The sequence below is a fragment of the Lissotriton vulgaris genome, chromosome 9, assembly GCF_964263255.1.
Source record: "Lissotriton vulgaris chromosome 9, aLisVul1.2, whole genome shotgun sequence".
Classification (NCBI taxonomy): Eukaryota; Metazoa; Chordata; class Amphibia; order Caudata; family Salamandridae; genus Lissotriton; species Lissotriton vulgaris.
The window spans coordinates 504,710,654-504,727,813 of NC_141697.1; positions in this window are offsets into that span (position 1 = coordinate 504,710,654).

Here is a 17,160-nt window from a genome sequence, read left to right on the forward strand (position 1 = left end):
CTCCACCAAAGATCTTACATGACTGGTTCATAACATGAAACATATATGTGAATGACCATGTACCTATTGTCAAAACGTGTCATTGGTATATATGACCATCAAAACAAGTGTATTACCGCTACTTGTGCAGTTATATTTCATATCCTACAGTTGTGATTAAGTGACTGTTCAGATGATTAGGACTGTTTTACCCACCTGGGTTTAACATGAACAACCTTATCTTAAGTGTAAATCACACTTAACCTTAGCGCACTGTTGCTCAAGCGCTGAACGCGCTACAAATTAAGTATACACTCTTGAATGCTTTTTCAGATTTAGTTTTAGTGCTTTTTCAAAAATGATTTCAAAACATTACAAATAAACACAACAGATTTTCATTTTATATCAAACACAACATATGATTATAACACAATATTCAAAAAAAACTTCAATGTCAGTTTCTTTATCAATTATGGCCTTTCATCTGTATGCCCATTTCATCTGTATGCCCAATGCATTTCGAGCTGAGAGCAGCTCTTCGTCGGGGGCCTGTAAAGATATAATGTGGAAAGCAATACTATCACTCTAGATTCTTGAGGCACACGAACAGTTAAAAAAAGCCAATTACAGCTCATCACTCAAGAGAGATTGAAAAACCGTCACCATCACCTAAGTGCACGTGTGAGAAAAACAACTTACTACTATCGCGCTCCTCAAGCGCTATGTCCTTCTGCAAAAACAAAAACCAAGCATGTGTCCTAACTCATGTAATCACCCCGATGGCTGTCGCCAGGTCTAAGCTCAAAAACATTAAAAACGTCAACTCAAACCATTAAAAGCGCCACGTTACCTTGTCTTAAGATCCAGTGATTCAAAATACTGTTCTCCCAGTACTTCTGAGTAAACCTAAAAATGACAGAGAAACCCATACCACCATATACAGAAAACAGACTGACGTCAACAACTCACTACTGTACCAAAGTTTTCATACCCAACACTTGAAAGACAATCTCCCGGTATCTCAATACATGAGAATCAAGAGGATCTGTTCTGATGAGGATGAATGCAGACATAATCTAGACCTACAACACCAACGCTACAAAGACAGAGGATATCCAGATGAAGTATTGAGAAAAGCTGAAGACCGCATCAAAGTTTGTAGTAGAGAGAACTTGCTCATTCAAAAACCCAAGAAACTTCAAGACAGACAGGTGTTTGTTTCCAAATTCTCTACAACTTCCAATAAACTGAAAACAATAATAAACAAACATTGGACTCTCTTGAAAAATGAAGTTGATTTTAATGGGATATATAACAAAACACCCATCTTTGCTTATAAACGGTCAAAAAACCTGAAAGAGCTACTGATGACCCCTATCAGGGTAACTGAAGAAATCAACAGAGGAATGAAAAAATGCCAAAACTGCGTACACTGTTCAAATGTAATCATAGGCAATACGGTAAATCATCCGCAAACTGGCAAAGAAATAAAACTACACTACAATGGAGATTGCAACACAAAAAATGTGATTTATTACATCAAATGCCCGTGCGGCAAAATTTACACAGGAAAAACCGAAAGGAAATTGAAAACTAGAATTTCCGAACACAAGAGCACGATTAGAAACAAAAATATCAAAAGTAACTTAGCTCGACATTGGAATGATAATAACCACAGCATCGCTCAGATAAGGTATTCCACCCTAGAGGTAGTCAAAATTTACGAGGGGGTTGATCTCACTAGATCCCTCCTCCAGAGAGAAATCCACTGGATTAAATTCTTAATGTCACAAGAACCAAAAGGTCTCAATGAAAAAATAGACTTTGCATGTTTTGTATAATCATTCTTGACCTTGTCCCTGTACCAGAGTACACTGTCTGTAACTTGCATCTACAACATTGTATTGTATTTCATGTATTTTCGAGGCACTTTTCAATTCTCATTTTTATTTTCTTTATTTTCTTTATTTTCTTTCCTTTCACAACTTTCCTTTCAACCTTCACGCTCATGTCTTTATCTATCATCACTTTTGGTCATTACAAGATGGCGCGTATTAGCATTCTAAAGCTTTGAGAAGTTAGTCCGTTTTCCATGTCTGTGGACGCAGTCAGGGTTTAGATCCGGCGAGGTTTGCTCCGTCGTACTCACTGTTTTGAGAGTGGAAGCACGAGTGATTTACCAGAGAGGAGTTTGTTTTACACGCAGAGGAAGCGTTACGAGGTGAGCATGCTGCGTTACTGCAGCGGTGTCTTTCGACATCGGTCAGGGTTAGCTCGGCTCCCGATTGACAGATATGGGTTTCTCTGTCATTTTTAGGTTTACTCAGAAGTACTGGGAGAACAGTATTTTGAATCACTGGATCTTAAGACAAGGTAACGTGGCGCTTTTAATGGTTTGAGTTGACGTTTTTAATGTTTTTGAGCTTAGACCTGGCGACAGCCATCGGGGTGATTACATGAGTTAGGACACATGCTTGGTTTTTGTTTTTGCAGAAGGACATAGCGCTTGAGGAGCGCGATAGTAGTAAGTTGTTTTTCTCACACGTGCACTTAGGTGATGGTGACGGTTTTTCAATCTCTCTTGAGTGATGAGCTGTAATTGGCTTTTTTTAACTGTTCGTGTGCCTCAAGAATCTAGAGTGATAGTATTGCTTTCCACATTATATCTTTACAGGCCCCCGACGAAGAGCTGCTCTCAGCTCGAAATGCATTGGGCATACAGATGAAATGGGCATACAGATGAAAGGCCATAATTGATAAAGAAACTGACATTGAAGTTTTTTTTGAATATTGTGTTATAATCATATGTTGTGTTTGATATAAAATGAAAATCTGTTGTGTTTATTTGTAATGTTTTGAAATCATTTTTGAAAAAGCACTAAAACTAAATCTGAAAAAGCATTCAAGAGTGTATACTTAATTTGTAGCGCGTTCAGCGCTTGAGCAACAGTGCGCTAAGGTTAAGTGTGATTTACACTTAAGATAAGGTTGTCCAAGTTTCGGCACGTGATAGGACAGGCGTGCTACCTTAGCTGCACGCTTTGAGGTGAACTAAGTATAAACAGTCCAAATCTAATCAATAAACATAAATAAGTGAGTGCTCCTCTAATCACACGAAGTAACGATTTAACATGAACAAACCATATGTCCCCACATAAGATTTTCATTCTACGCATACACATGTAAATGACTCTGTAATAACCACATGAGGTTAATATAAACAATGACCACCCTGGACCACCAGGGCATTTTGGGCCCTGGCTTCAATTTGCTCAAGGGGTTCACTTATTGCGTTTTTACCCTCATGCGTGAAACAGGATGAAAACCATATGTCCCCACATAAGAATTTCATATACGTGTAAATATATTTATTGACTACTGTAGGTAAATACTAATTTTAACCATTTTGAACCGCCCGGACATTTCGCTCAGAATGACACTAAGGTCTATAGTGACAGACTTTACTTAGCTACCAGTCTGAACCACACAGTATTAGCACACGATCTCAGCTTAGGGCAGAATTCCGAGTAACACACCGGTCACATCTAGCACGTACGTCCTTTTCAGCGCAGGTCAAATAGGACACATTTCCAAGCCCGAGCCGGCATTCTCAACTAACGACCCGACGCACTCAGACGTCCGTCTTGCACGCTAGAGTAAGTAACAATCTCATATTTTTATCTGAGCTTTCATATTTGCCACAGCACTTTGTGTGTTTAATAATTTAAATGCTTTTTGGGCACCATCACCGCCACGTCAAAAGCTGAATCGTTTATGGCGCGATGACGGGCATTTAAATATAACTCCGGCTTTGTGATAGAATGGTGCCCGAGTGTAAAGTACATCACTTGTTCACTGCGTAAGGCATGTAATTAGTCCATTATAGATAACACGTTCACGGCGCGATGACGGACATTTAAATATCACTCCGGTTTGTTCGGAAGTATTGTGCTCCTGTGTAAAGCAAAACACTTGTTCACTACGTATGGCACGTGAATAAAATAGTCCGTCCGATCTTTTTAGAAAGCTGTGATATATGAATTCACTGCACATCCTAGCTAGATGACTCAGCACAATGCTAGCGTCGCCTGCTATGTTTTTAAACGGCACCAGTGAGCACAGACTCCATCACGTAATGATTTCTCTCTATGAAAAAGGTTTCTAATGATCCAGTAGGCCTCGAGTCTACATCTCAAGACTTCCAGATCCATAGGCGCATGTTGGCTGGTATTTCACTTACACAGTAACATTATAGGAGTGCATGTTACCCCGCAGGATGATCACGCCCTCAAAGGGGAATGGAAAGGGGCGACCATTCGGTCCCCCCGAACGTATGGCGGAGTACCACGATCCCCCCGGGAAGCCATCTTGGGCGGGGGGCGAGTCTCGGCTGGTATGCCCGAAGCGGCGTAGCCGGGGCGCGCCTTTTTCCCGCCCTGGAGTGGGCTGGCCTAGACACTGACGTGGCCGGGCCACGCCCTCGGGGCAGGCCGGGGCGGGTTTACGCCCGCCCCGAAGACGGATAAAAGGAGCAACAAGCCAAGGAAGCATCCTCTTGTTCCTGTGCTCTGAAGCTGCACCACCTCGCTGCACGTGAGCTCGAGACGGAACGAAGAGCCAATTTTGAGCGTTGTAATCTTTCTTGTTTGTTTTTCAGATACTCTGTCGGAAGAATGCCTAAGAAGGCGGGAAAGCGAATGACTACCGACCAGATGCTGCGTGTTCTCATGAAGGAGGTGACCGACTTAAAGAAACGAATGGCGGAGAAAGACGAGGAAGGGGGGCCGAAACGTCCTCTGGCAGGAGCAGCTCCAGGAGGAAAAGGCAAGAGGCCCAGGAGGGGAACAGCGGGGGGAGACGTCCCAGTTCCCTGTACCCCACTCGAAGCACCCACTCCTTTACCGGAGGAAGGGAATCCGATTCCCATAGTGGTCACTCCCGTGTCCGGGGAGGATATGCCACCCGAGCTGGCGGCACAATTAGCAGCGTGGTTGGGTAAAGGTAGCAAGGGCGCCACGGCTGACGACGCGCAGGTGTTGATGAAGCAGCTGCGGGAAACAAGGGAAGCGACGAAGACACCATCGCCATCAGTTCCAGTCGCTGATACAGCTACCGGTTCAGGTAAGCGGCCATTGCCGATTGCGAGGGATGAGTCGGCACCTTCTCGGAGGGAAAAGTTGGGTCAGCATGTCCCTCTGGCGATTAAAGAGAGGATATGGGCAGGGGAATATATAAACATCTTCTCGTTGCTTACCGACCATTATGAAATGGAACATGTTAAGAGCCAGAAAGAGCTCATGCATCCAAGTGTTTGGCGCGCAAAGATGGCCGCCTTTAAGGTAAATGAAAACATTGGTAATTGGGGCAAGGCATGGGGGGTTTTTACATCCATTCTGGGGGAACGTAGGCCCGAATTGCTGCCCGAATTGCCGATTTATCAGTCACGGATCATGGGGTATTCAGTATCTCACGAGGGCAATCATTGGTTTTGTTACGACAATATTTTCAGAAAAGCGAAAGAGCATGATAATAGTTTAACTTGGGATTGTTATGATTCTGTGTCCTGGTCAAAAATGGAAGACTCTGGTATGTTGAAGGTGCCATTGGTAGGGAGTAACGTGGGTGAATCCTCCCGCCAATATGCGGGGACGCCCTTTCGATCAGTTACGAGTAACGACAATCACTCGAGGCCAGCCGGCAACGCAATTAGAAGGGGGGTTTGTTGGAACTTTAACAGGGGGAAATGTACTAGGCCCCAGGGGTCATGCAAATTTAGGCACGAATGTGGGGGGTGTGGGCAATCATCTCATCCTGAGTCCATGTGCAGAGCCAAAACAGGTGATAACGGGGGGAGAGGAGGCGCCAAACAGGTCTGACATAGTCCGAGGGGCGCCTTTACCTACCCCGATTGATACCATGGCAATGATTCCCTGGCTCAGCGAATACCCGGATCACGCTTCCGCTGGGGTGTTGCGCAACGGATTTTCATATGGTTTCCGCATCCCAGTGGGAGAGTTTCGGGGTATGCCACAATGTAAAAACCAGATATCGGTCTTACAGCATACGACCGTGGTACAAGAAAAGATCGGGAAAGAGGTGGCTCGAGGTCGAGTCGCCGGTCCATTCAATGCGCCACCAGTTGCTAACTTCGTTTGTTCCCCGTTAGGGGTGGTCCCCAAGAAGGACCCGGGGGAGTTTCGGTTGATACATAATTTGTCAGCCCCACGTGGTCTTTCTGTAAACGATGCGATAGACCCAGAAGTGTGTTCGGTGCGGTACGCATCCTTCGATGAGGCCGTAGCCATTTTGAATCGCCTGGGGCCCGGTGCGCTGATGGCAAAATCTGATATCGATTCAGCGTTCCGGTTGCTCCCGGTACATCCAGACGATCAGCGTCTCCTTGGTTTCATGTTTCAGGGTCATTATTACATGGATAAGTGTATGCCAATGGGGTGCTCTATATCTTGTGCCTATTTCGAAAAGTTCAGTTGCTTCCTGCAATGGGTTTTCACGAGGAAAACGGGGTTTCAACATGTGATGCATTATCTCGATGACTTTTTGTTTCTGGGGGCAGCCGGGGATCCCGAATGTGGACAGGCTTTGACTGCATTTTGTGTTTTGATGAATCAGTTTGGCGTGCCATTGGCACCAGGTAAGACTGTGGGTCCCTCGACTTGCCTCGAGTTTCTGGGGATCGAGCTTGATTCCGAGGAAGGTTGTTTTCGTCTACCAAGGGACAAAGTGTTACGATTCAGGGCATCCCTGCAAATGTGTATAAGTGAGTCTAAGGTTAGGCTGCATCAATTACAACAATTGGTGGGACAGTTGAATTTTGCCCTAAGAGTTATACCGATGGCCCGCCCCTTTTCTCGCTCGATCGCTCAAGCCATGGTCGGCCTGAAGGAGGGTCATCATCGCACAAGGCTCTCAGCAGAGGTTCGCCAGGACATGCGCATCTGGTTGGCATTCCTGGCGGATTTCAATGGCCGAATTGTCTGGAACAAACCGGCCGTGTCCTCCGAGGAGCTCGGGCTGTGGACGGATTCGGCAGGGAGCATTGGTTTTGGTGCCATATTCGGCACTCAGTGGTCGGCACAAAAATGGCCGTCATGGTGGCATGAGAGTGGGCTGACAAGTAACATTGCTTTCCTAGAACTTTTTCCCATTCTGGTGGCCCTGAGAACTTGGCCTGAGGGGTTCAGAGATCATTCTGTGGTATTCTGGTCTGATAACATGACCGTTGTTGAGTGTATCAATAGCCAGGCAGCACGATGCAAGTGGGTTCTGAGATTGCTCAAGGAAATTGTGTTATTATGTATGCAATTGAATGTACTATTTAAGGCAAGACATGTCCCGGGGGTGATGAACCAGGCGGCTGATGCGCTTTCTCGTTTTCGTATACAGGCCTTCTGGGGTTTTCTGCCAACAGCGGACCCGGTGGCAGCACCCTTTCCCGAAGCTCTCTGGTCTCTCGGTGCCCCGAACTACAGAACCTCGTGGGAGAGAGTTTAGCACCCAGGACGAGGAAGGCATATGAAGGGGCGTTCCGTTCCTATTGGGCCTTTTTGGGGGCAGCTAGAGGGGAGCTTTGGGGCCAGGAGGAGTTGGTAGTGAAATTCCTGCTATCTTTACGTCAGGCAGGCAAATCAGTGGCTACGGCCCAGAGGCATCGGGCCGCCATTTCCTTTGTGGCAAGGGCTCATGGGATCCAGGACCCGACAGCGTCTTTCGTTGTGCAAAAAGCGCTACGTGGGTGGCAACGCCTTGAGGGTCGCAGAGTAGATGAAAGGCGCCCGATAGGTCTGGATAAATTGGCCTTGTTGTTATCTGTACTTCCTGCAACATGCTCATCCCAGTATGAAGCAGTGTTATTCCGAGCCGCTTTTGTGCTAGCATTCCATGGGGCTATGCGGGTAAGCGAATTAGTGGCAAGGAACAAGCAGGATACCATGGGGGGACTGTGCCGAGAGCACGTCCTAGTCAGGGGGGGGACAATGACTGTCTCATTTGTCAAGTCCAAGACCGATCAGGGTTCGATGGGGGACTGCATAATGATACGAAGGATCCCCGGGTCCTCCATGTGCCCGGTGAGTTGTGTAGAGGATTATTTAGCACAAAGGGTGGCATCATGGGGAGGGACTTTGTTGAGACACGCTGACGCCACCCCACTGACGAGGTTTCAGTTTCAGCGGGTGCTTGCGATGTCGATTACGGCTGCGGGCTTGAACCCGGGCGAGTTTGGGACCCATTCCTTTCGGATAGGGGCTGCTACAGAGGCTACGGCCAGGGGTCTGAATGTTGAACAAATTAAACGTGTGGGGCGTTGGTCCTCCAATTGTTATAAGAGGTATGTGCGGTTGCACATGTTATGAAGCTGTAACGATGTACTCACGCTTCTTGTTTTTGTTTGGTTTCAGTTGCGCAAGCCTACGAGGCGGGGCGGACTATGCAGTCGACCCAACACCGGGCCAGCGGTCATACTTCACCGGCTGTGAAAAAGGAGGTGTGGGTCGTGGGCCACTCATACGTGAGGCGAGCCGCGGACGTATTCAAAGCAGGTGACATGAATCACGTGGCTGGGGAATACGGGTACAGTGTGTCCTTCTACGGAAAGGGCGGACTCTGTATTGACCAGTTTCAATCATTTTTTGAGGGTTTGCTAGGGCGGACGAGGTCACCGCCGTCTATAGTCATAGTACATCTTGGGGGCAATGATTTGGTCACCACTGGTAGACGACTTCTTCTTGAGGCGATGCTTTCCACTGTAAGTTGGTTGGCGAGGAGAGTTCCAGGGTGCACGATTGCATGGTCACATATGATCCCACGTAAAGTATGGCGGGGGGCTATTTCTGTTTCTGCTCTAAACCATTCAGTAAGAAAAATTAATAACAAAGTGAGTAGATTGTTCCGTTCCAATACACTGCATTCTATTTCGCATGGTTGTATTACTGGTGACAGTATGTATTTGGGGGATGGTGTTCATTTGTCCCGGGTGGGGAACGAGTTACTCATAGGAGACTGTATAGCTTGGCTAAAGACTTTAAGACATGACCTTTAGGTAGGAGTGTTTTGGGGGGTCCGGATAGCCGGTCAACTATCCGGCCTGTGGCGGTAAGGTCATGATCGGTGAGCACTAATTGGAAGATCCCTATGAGTGGGCGTCACCCATTACGGATGGGAGCGCTCGAAGGAGGTGGCCATTGGCCCCTCAACGGGGAAGGCGGTCCCTTCTAAGGATGGGACGCCGAAAAGGAAAGGAAAGGCGGTCAAGGCCCCTTCCTGGGTAGGGGGGGCTACAGCCCCCTCCCGGAGAATTTCCCGGGGCCAGGACATCTGCGACGGCAGATGTGGTAAGTTGTGTGGGGTTTGGGGGGGGTCTACGCTACCTTCTAGATTCCTCACACGAGTCCTCGGACGACCTTTAAGTGGCGTCGAGTTTATTGGGGCCCCCGTCAAGTCAAGGGAAATTGGTAGTTGCACTCGAGGTACGCCTCTGTGCGGTCGCCCCTCACAAGTGAGGGGGATATTTCTGGTTAGGGATCTTGACACCGGTTACGACCTTGCCGTTGGCCCTTAAACGTTAGGATGTACAATTTCAAAATTTCAAGTTAGATGTTTGTAGGATGTTAGTTCGGCTAGGAGAACCTTTGTATTAGAGAATATGTTAAGGTTAGCCAAACATCGCAATGTGGTAATGAAATTGTACATAATATGAAACTGTTACTTTGATGTTTTAATTTTGTTTCATATTTTAATAAATACGGCCGGGAGGGTCACTCCCTCCCGTCTTCCAAAAGTTCAGAACTGTTTCCAGTTTCCCATCCTTGGGGATTGTGTTGAGAGGGGGTGGCGGGTATCTCAGCCATATGGAAAGGGGCGACCATTCGGTCCCCCCGAACGTATGGCGGAGTACCACGATCCCCCCGGGAAGCCATCTTGGGCGGGGGGCGAGTCTCGGCTGGTATGCCCGAAGCGGCGTAGCCGGGGCGCGCCTTTTTCCCGCCCTGGAGTGGGCTGGCCTAGACACTGACGCGGCCGGGCCACGCCCTTGGGGCAGGCCGGGGCGGGTTTACGCCCGCCCCGAAGACGGATAAAAGGAGCAACAAGCCAAGGAAGCATCCTCTTGTTCCTGTGCTCTGAAGCTGCACCACCTCGCTGCACGTGAGCTCGAGACGGAACGAAGAGCCAATTTTGACCCACCCACCAGCCCCTGAAGACAGCAAGTAGTTTTGAATAAAGTTTGATGTAGTAACTCTTTTGTTTACAGGTCGGATTACTATTGTGATAACCTTGAATATGCAATAAAGAAATGGTCATTTTGTGGTATGTTTTGCAAATAAAGTAATCTTGCTCTAGTGTTGATCAGTAGCATGTTTTTAATAAAATTGTTGCTGTTACCTGTCTTTTAAGTAATTTAGTCATTTAGTTTAGAACTCATTTAGTTTAGAACTGTCGTATTTATTTTGGTCGGGCGGTAAGGTCATGATCGGTGAGCACTAATTGGAAGATCCCTATGAGTGGGCGTCACCCATTACGGATGGGAGCGCTCGAAGGAGGTGGCCATTGGCCCCTCAACGGGGAAGGCGGTCCCTTCTAAGGATGGGACGCCGAAAAGGAAAGGAAAGGCGGTCAAGGCCCCTTCCTGGGTAGGGGGGGCTACAGCCCCCTCCCGGAGAATTTCCCGGGGCCAGGACATCTGCGACGGCAGATGTGGTAAGTTGTGTGGGGTTTGGGGGGGGGTCTACGCTACCTTCTAGATTCCTCACACGAGTCCTCGGACGACCTTTAAGTGGCGTCGAGTTTATTGGGGCCCCCGTCAAGTCAAGGGAAATTGGTAGTTGCACTCGAGGTACGCCTCTGTGCGGTCGCCCCTCACAAGTGAGGGGGATATTTCTGGTTAGGGATCTTGACACCGGTTACGACCTTGCCGTTGGCCCTTAAACGTTAGGATGTACAATTTCAAAATTTCAAGTTAGATGTTTGTAGGATGTTAGTTCGGCTAGGAGAACCTTTGTATTAGAGAATATGTTGAGGTTAGCCAAACATCGCAATGTGGTAATGAAATTGTACATAATATGAAACTGTTACTTTGATGTTTTAATTTTGTTTCATATTTTAATAAATACAGCCTGGAGGGTCACTCCCTCCCGTCTTCCAAAAGTTCAGAACTGTTTCCGGTTTCCCATCCTTGGGGATTGTGTTGAGAGGGGGTGGCGGGTATCTCAGCCATATCACCAACACGCAGCGTCCTCCTTAAGAATGCATGTGTTTACCCCACCACATGCACTACTAATTCCATAATAACCGTTAGTAACACGATGCCAACACTTATACATCAGATCTAAGACCTAGAACCATCTCTTCTACAGGCAATCGCCAGGCTGCACAGACCTGTAAACACGTTGCACCGGCTGGTGCAGAATAACCACCATGAAATAACAAGGTATGATGAGACCCTAAGTACATGGGCTCAGTAATATAAAACCACGGTTTATTATAATTGGCACTAAGGTTTCTATCATATAGTGATTCTAGAACCAGTGAGTACCACAGGTGCTTGTCGGCTGACATGCACCATCTACATTAGAAGACCAGACGAATCATATACCCAATAATAGGATGAGCCTAATAAGGGGGTTCCCTCCTTTTAGTTTTTAACACTGACACACAGTGGGCCATGACCCTATTTTATTTACATTAATAGGCTGTCCAACCACTATCCAGTCCTGATTAAGACCTGCCTAAGATGCGCATAAATCAGCACATCGCCTCCAGGGTCGAAACGTCGACGTTCTATGTCATATATCCATTTGCACAAAGTCCCACTGAACAAAAGGAACAATTTAAATCTCCTGTGACTATTGTGTCGTACAGTGGATATTCTGAAAAAGTTTTTTTCTTTTATGTATTTATGTTTTGTCACCTGTACCACTCAGTCACCAGTCACGACCTAGACACTTTGTTTATTCACATCCTATGTATTCTATTTGTATTGGACAGCATATCTGAATAATTGCAGAAACAAAACGTTTGAAAAGATTGAATACTAAAGACGTATGTTTTTCCTTTTGTTTGTGGTCAGTGTGTAATCATTGCATATATCCTTCATGGGATGTATGGATTTATCCATGGATTAAATACTATTTTCAATTGAATCGTGTTGTCCGACAGAACCATTCTTGTTTGTTTAATTACCCGCCCAGGTTCTGAGGTTTACAGAGCTACCCCATTACACTTAATCACAATTACACAACAGCATTAACCCACTGCCTGCCTTTAACTGCTCAGCAGCTCTGGTCTGCTGCTGAGAGGTTTGGAGAAGAGCATGCAGTAGAAATGACGTAGATGTCAAGTTCACAGATTGCTTATGATTGACATTTCTATGATTTCAGTTGACATTCTACTGTCAAATGTGTGGCACTGTCAGTGACACTTTCTTATGAGTAAATGAAAACACTGACTTGTATTTGAGAGTTTTTCTCTGAGTTGTACGCTACATTATCCAGACATCACACAATGACAAACATATGCCTAAAACAAACCAGCCCTATAGCTGATGCCAGTGCTTTCTAGATGTATCAGATCAATGAGCAATATCAATCATTTTGTTGAGATTGGTTAGAATTGAGCATTTTTTAATTCTGATAATATTAGTCTGTGAATTGAGCTTTACTAAGTCTGTAGAAGGGGTAGTGTTTTCCTTTATATCAATAACAAATACTCAGACCAAAATAACTGAAATATTTCATTGTTAACACTATTTTATATAGGTAGACAAGTACGTAGACATGCTGATAATAAGGTGTTGAGAGGACCCTGAAGAAATTTGAACCCATTGGCAGCAGTTTATGCCCCTCTGCCGCAGGCAGGGCCACAAACCCACTGGCCTATCAGCTGAAGGGGGGCTGGCTCGCATTCTTCGCTTCTTCCCTCAGTATCCCTCTATATCACAGTGTAGGGATTCAAACTTGGTCAGAAGTTTACACACTTTTACAGCAAGTGCATAAACCCTCTCGGCTATCTATTCAGGAGACACAGGATCAACTTCCTCCTCTCTTCCTCAGAAACACTGCAAACCATTGTCAGACTTTCGAACCTTTGTTCAACAATTTATGTACTTCTGCAGCAAGTGCATAAACGTACTGGACTATCTTCTTAGGAGACTCATTGGACTATCTGCTGAGGAGATGCAGGGGTGACTTCCTCCTCTCTTCACATTACACCTGCAGATGGCGTGCAGAGTGCAGAAAGCACGAGCAGTGCTTCGCTAGTAATAATGGAGGTGCTGCCGGCGCTCCTTGCGCCTTCTGGCAGAAGTAGGCGATGTAAGATGCAGTGGTCGAAGTGGGCGGGGTCGGCAGGGCACGGCGTTACCCTACTTCTTTAATTCTATAGATTCCATTCCCCTACTTTTTCATTTTGAACATGTGTCCCTGGAGGACCTCAGAAATATCCAAGGCCTGCAGAGAAGGCTCGGCATTAGTGGCTGTTCGGGGACGGGCAGGGAGCAAAGAAGGAAAAGGTCTCCGTCTCTTGCTTCCTGCCCAGACAAGACAAGGACAGTGACAGCTTCTGCTGATGGCTGCTGCCCCCCTCTCTTTCCTACTCTTATTCCCTCCCTCTATTTCTGTCTAGCTCGTCCTCACCTACAGAAAACCGTGACTCAAGAAATGGTTCTCTCTTTCTTCCTTTCGTTCATTTGTTCCCCTGTGAAATGGGTGCAAAAAATAACACCATTTTTGAATTCCAAACTGCAGCCTCTGAAATAAAAAGTTCAAAATATGAAAATAAATAACAAAATAAAGCAAAACAGAGTGTTCTTAAGGTGGCCAAATTGGTTTTATTCAAGCCCAAACTCCTTAGCGTCACTTTACAGACTTAGCAAGTGAGGCGCTACTTTTGTTTTCTTGTCTTTCTTTGAACAGCATTGTTTTACCAGGTGGGGAAGTGCACCAAACCTGGAGGTACTGCAATACATGGTTGATAGGTGGATTGGAAAACAAAATGTGTACAGCAGCTTTGTGTTCACGAATGTGGTCTTTCTAAACCATACTGCTCACGTTTTGTAAGTATATAAGCAGTGGACATTGGAATGGGTCCTTTCTGGGCCCTGTAGTTATGTCCTTAACTTTTCTGGCAAAAATACTTGTTGATTTCTGAATAGTGAGTGCAAAAGTGTTAAGTTCACCATGTTGTTCCAGCTTTCACATGCTATATTTAATCTTTCATTCCCTATGAGTTTTGGCTTTTTCCAGGATGTTGTTACTTTTTCTTTTAGGCAGCATATTACTCTTGCCTAGTGTGTAATTTGAATTCAGTTGCATCCAGTTGTTTATAGCAGGTCAAATTGGATTGGAGTTGAAGGCAGTGTGAATTTCTCTCAGTGGGGTAGCATGGTGTTCAGTGAGGAAGCGGATGTAGCACTGTGGTCGGAGCTGCCGAATTTAGAACTGAGGAGCCAGGTTCAGCCTTCATGACCAGTCCCCCAGACCGCTGGGGGACTGGTCATGCTGAGGGAGCACATTCCCATGCTAGACCTTAGAAGGCCCCGCAAAACAAGAGAAGTCCTGGTGCCTTAGTACCAGCACTCACCCTAGTAGTGGTTGCTCACTGCACTTGCTCGCTACACACCATGTGGGGGCTGGTCTCACTTTTACTTTGTTCTCTCTCTGATTCACTACTTGTGTCTATTTTTGAAGCTCTCTGAAAGAATATCTATAGGTACACATGACTGGGTGGGTAACTTGATGCTCTTTAAGGTCATCATCTACTATTTACTGTGCTTTGAAAGTTGATACAATTTAAATATGTAGTGAAAATGTGCTGTAAAATTCACCATTTTGGTCTGTCGTTTTCCAAACCCCCTAGTAGCAGTCGGGCTTGCTCGCTACACGTCGGACAGGGGCTGGTCTGGCAAAATTTGCCAGGGCTGCTTTAATTTCCCAGTCCGGCACTGGACAAGGCAAGCCATCGAATAAGAAGCCAACAAATGTGAGTGACAATAAATCCAACCAATGGTAAGCAATGGCTTGCTTTAAGTCCACTGCAAATTCTTGGTAAGTAAGTAATAGAGCTTTCACAACAAGACAGCTGTCTTGTATGCAAGACTTCACAAGGGAGTGCAAATATTAGCACCCCCTTTTCTCGGACATGTATTAGTGATGCACATTCCTATTATGACTAAAAATGATTTCAGTTTTAGGTTTGTGTATATAATTAGGCTAGTAAACTAGTTCTGTGACGCAGATACAAGCCTCAAAGAGGAGGGTGTCGAAGAAGCCGGACTAAGCGGTATTTGAGGAGGTAACTGGCCAGGTGGTGCTGTACAATCACTAGTAATCTCGGACAACACCCACAGTTAAACACCCACTAAAAGAGAAATTCTGAGACAGCATTTTATCTCCAGTTGGTTGCAGCAAAGCAGTGTAAACCATATCCAACTATCTATAATGTCATCAAATAAAAGCAAATTTAGAAAGCAATACTCACAGTATTGGAATCCTGGTGGGGCATATTCTGCTCTTTCTTGTAACTTGTCAGGTGAAATTTTTTTTTTGGGGTGCGGGGTTGGATCGAGCCTAAATCTCGGCAAGAGATGATGAACAGCCAAGCGATTTGCCGCTCTTATAGAGAGGACACACACTGAGAATATATTGAGACACGGCTGATTCACTCACAATTCACTGTCTCGTTATGTACACCCTCTCTATAAACAAACTCCAACACAGAAACTACAGTAAATGCATGGGATGATTTCCTAGGAACCACACATGTAAACCGAATAACCACTGGATTAACCACTAATCTTGGGTACGGGATTGGTCTACTATTCACCCTTAAGTGCTTAAACAACTCATCGTATGTAAGCACTAGATAAATGTAAAAATACAAATGAACCACTATCATAAAGGCGCACAGCTCTCCTTTCCCTGCAAAGCCGACAAATACAGAGAGCCCCCTCTTGGGGAAAACAATGCATAAACCTGCCTTCCTCCCTAGGAACAACGCAGGGACATATTCGGCTGCATCTCTTAGCGTACAACCGAGAAATCTATAATTCGCTCCTTCAATATAATTCGTACAAAAACCACGGTGACATAGAATGGCCAAACAGATCTAAAGCAAGCTTCAATTGATTACTAGGTTTTAAAATGCTCCATAGTGAGACACTGCACACTGGTACATGCTCATTCAGAAACCGAAGGCACTTTTTGTTGCTTGCTGAGACACTACTGTTAATGGGTGCACCCAGACCTTCCGGGGTAAACAATAAAGTGTATTTTTATGTGCCCTTGTCGCTTACTCCGCCAAAATATAATTTTATTTTTCTGTTTTACTTTCCCTTTCACTAAATTAACGCGTCAGAGAGTACTTCCCATGTAGGTGCCTGGTGTATGTATTATTTACTTTCTGTGAGCATGCGCAGGGTAATACTGTATCCATTTTTGGGCATGTGCGCTAGGAGAGTGAGCTGTAGTAATGGTGCAAATAGTTTTCGCTCTGCAATGGAAGTCTATGGATAGAATATACTCAGCAGGACGTGTTCATTTTTAGCAGCACAAGTCGCAGATAGGGCCACTGAAATGATGCGATTTTGCGGCCGCAACGTTTTCCGCATATTTAGGGATTTTGCCGCCTTTGCCACACCATCCATCATCCGCTGTAATTAGTCATTATGTTGCCGCACAGTGCGTAATGTTTGACTGGTTACTTTTCTGTTACTGTATTTGTGTGTTGAACAGTCATTAATGAGCTACTGTGTTAGCATGTGTAGAAATTACAAAGTAAGGAAGTAATTAGTTAATTTGAATTAAGATGGCCGACTGCAAGGAGCCCCAGTTGGGAGCTCCCGGGCTCAGGATCGCCGTTTCAGCGTAAATCGAAAGAAACGATCACTCGATCTACCGCAGCGGAGATAGAGCCCAAAATCTGTAGTAGACATATGTACTTTCTACCAATCTTTGTGATTTCATAGTTTATCTGTTTCGTATCTTTTATGTAATTCATGTACTTTGAAGTCCTTCTGTAATTTAACTGGTTCTATTGTAAAGCGCTCTGACACCTTCGGGTAAAGTTTGCGCTACTTAAAAAAGCATAAATAAATAAGACTATCTCAAAATGTGCAGCAATACGCCTCATAATGATCCTTCTCTTGCCACATACGTTAGTTAATACTGCCAC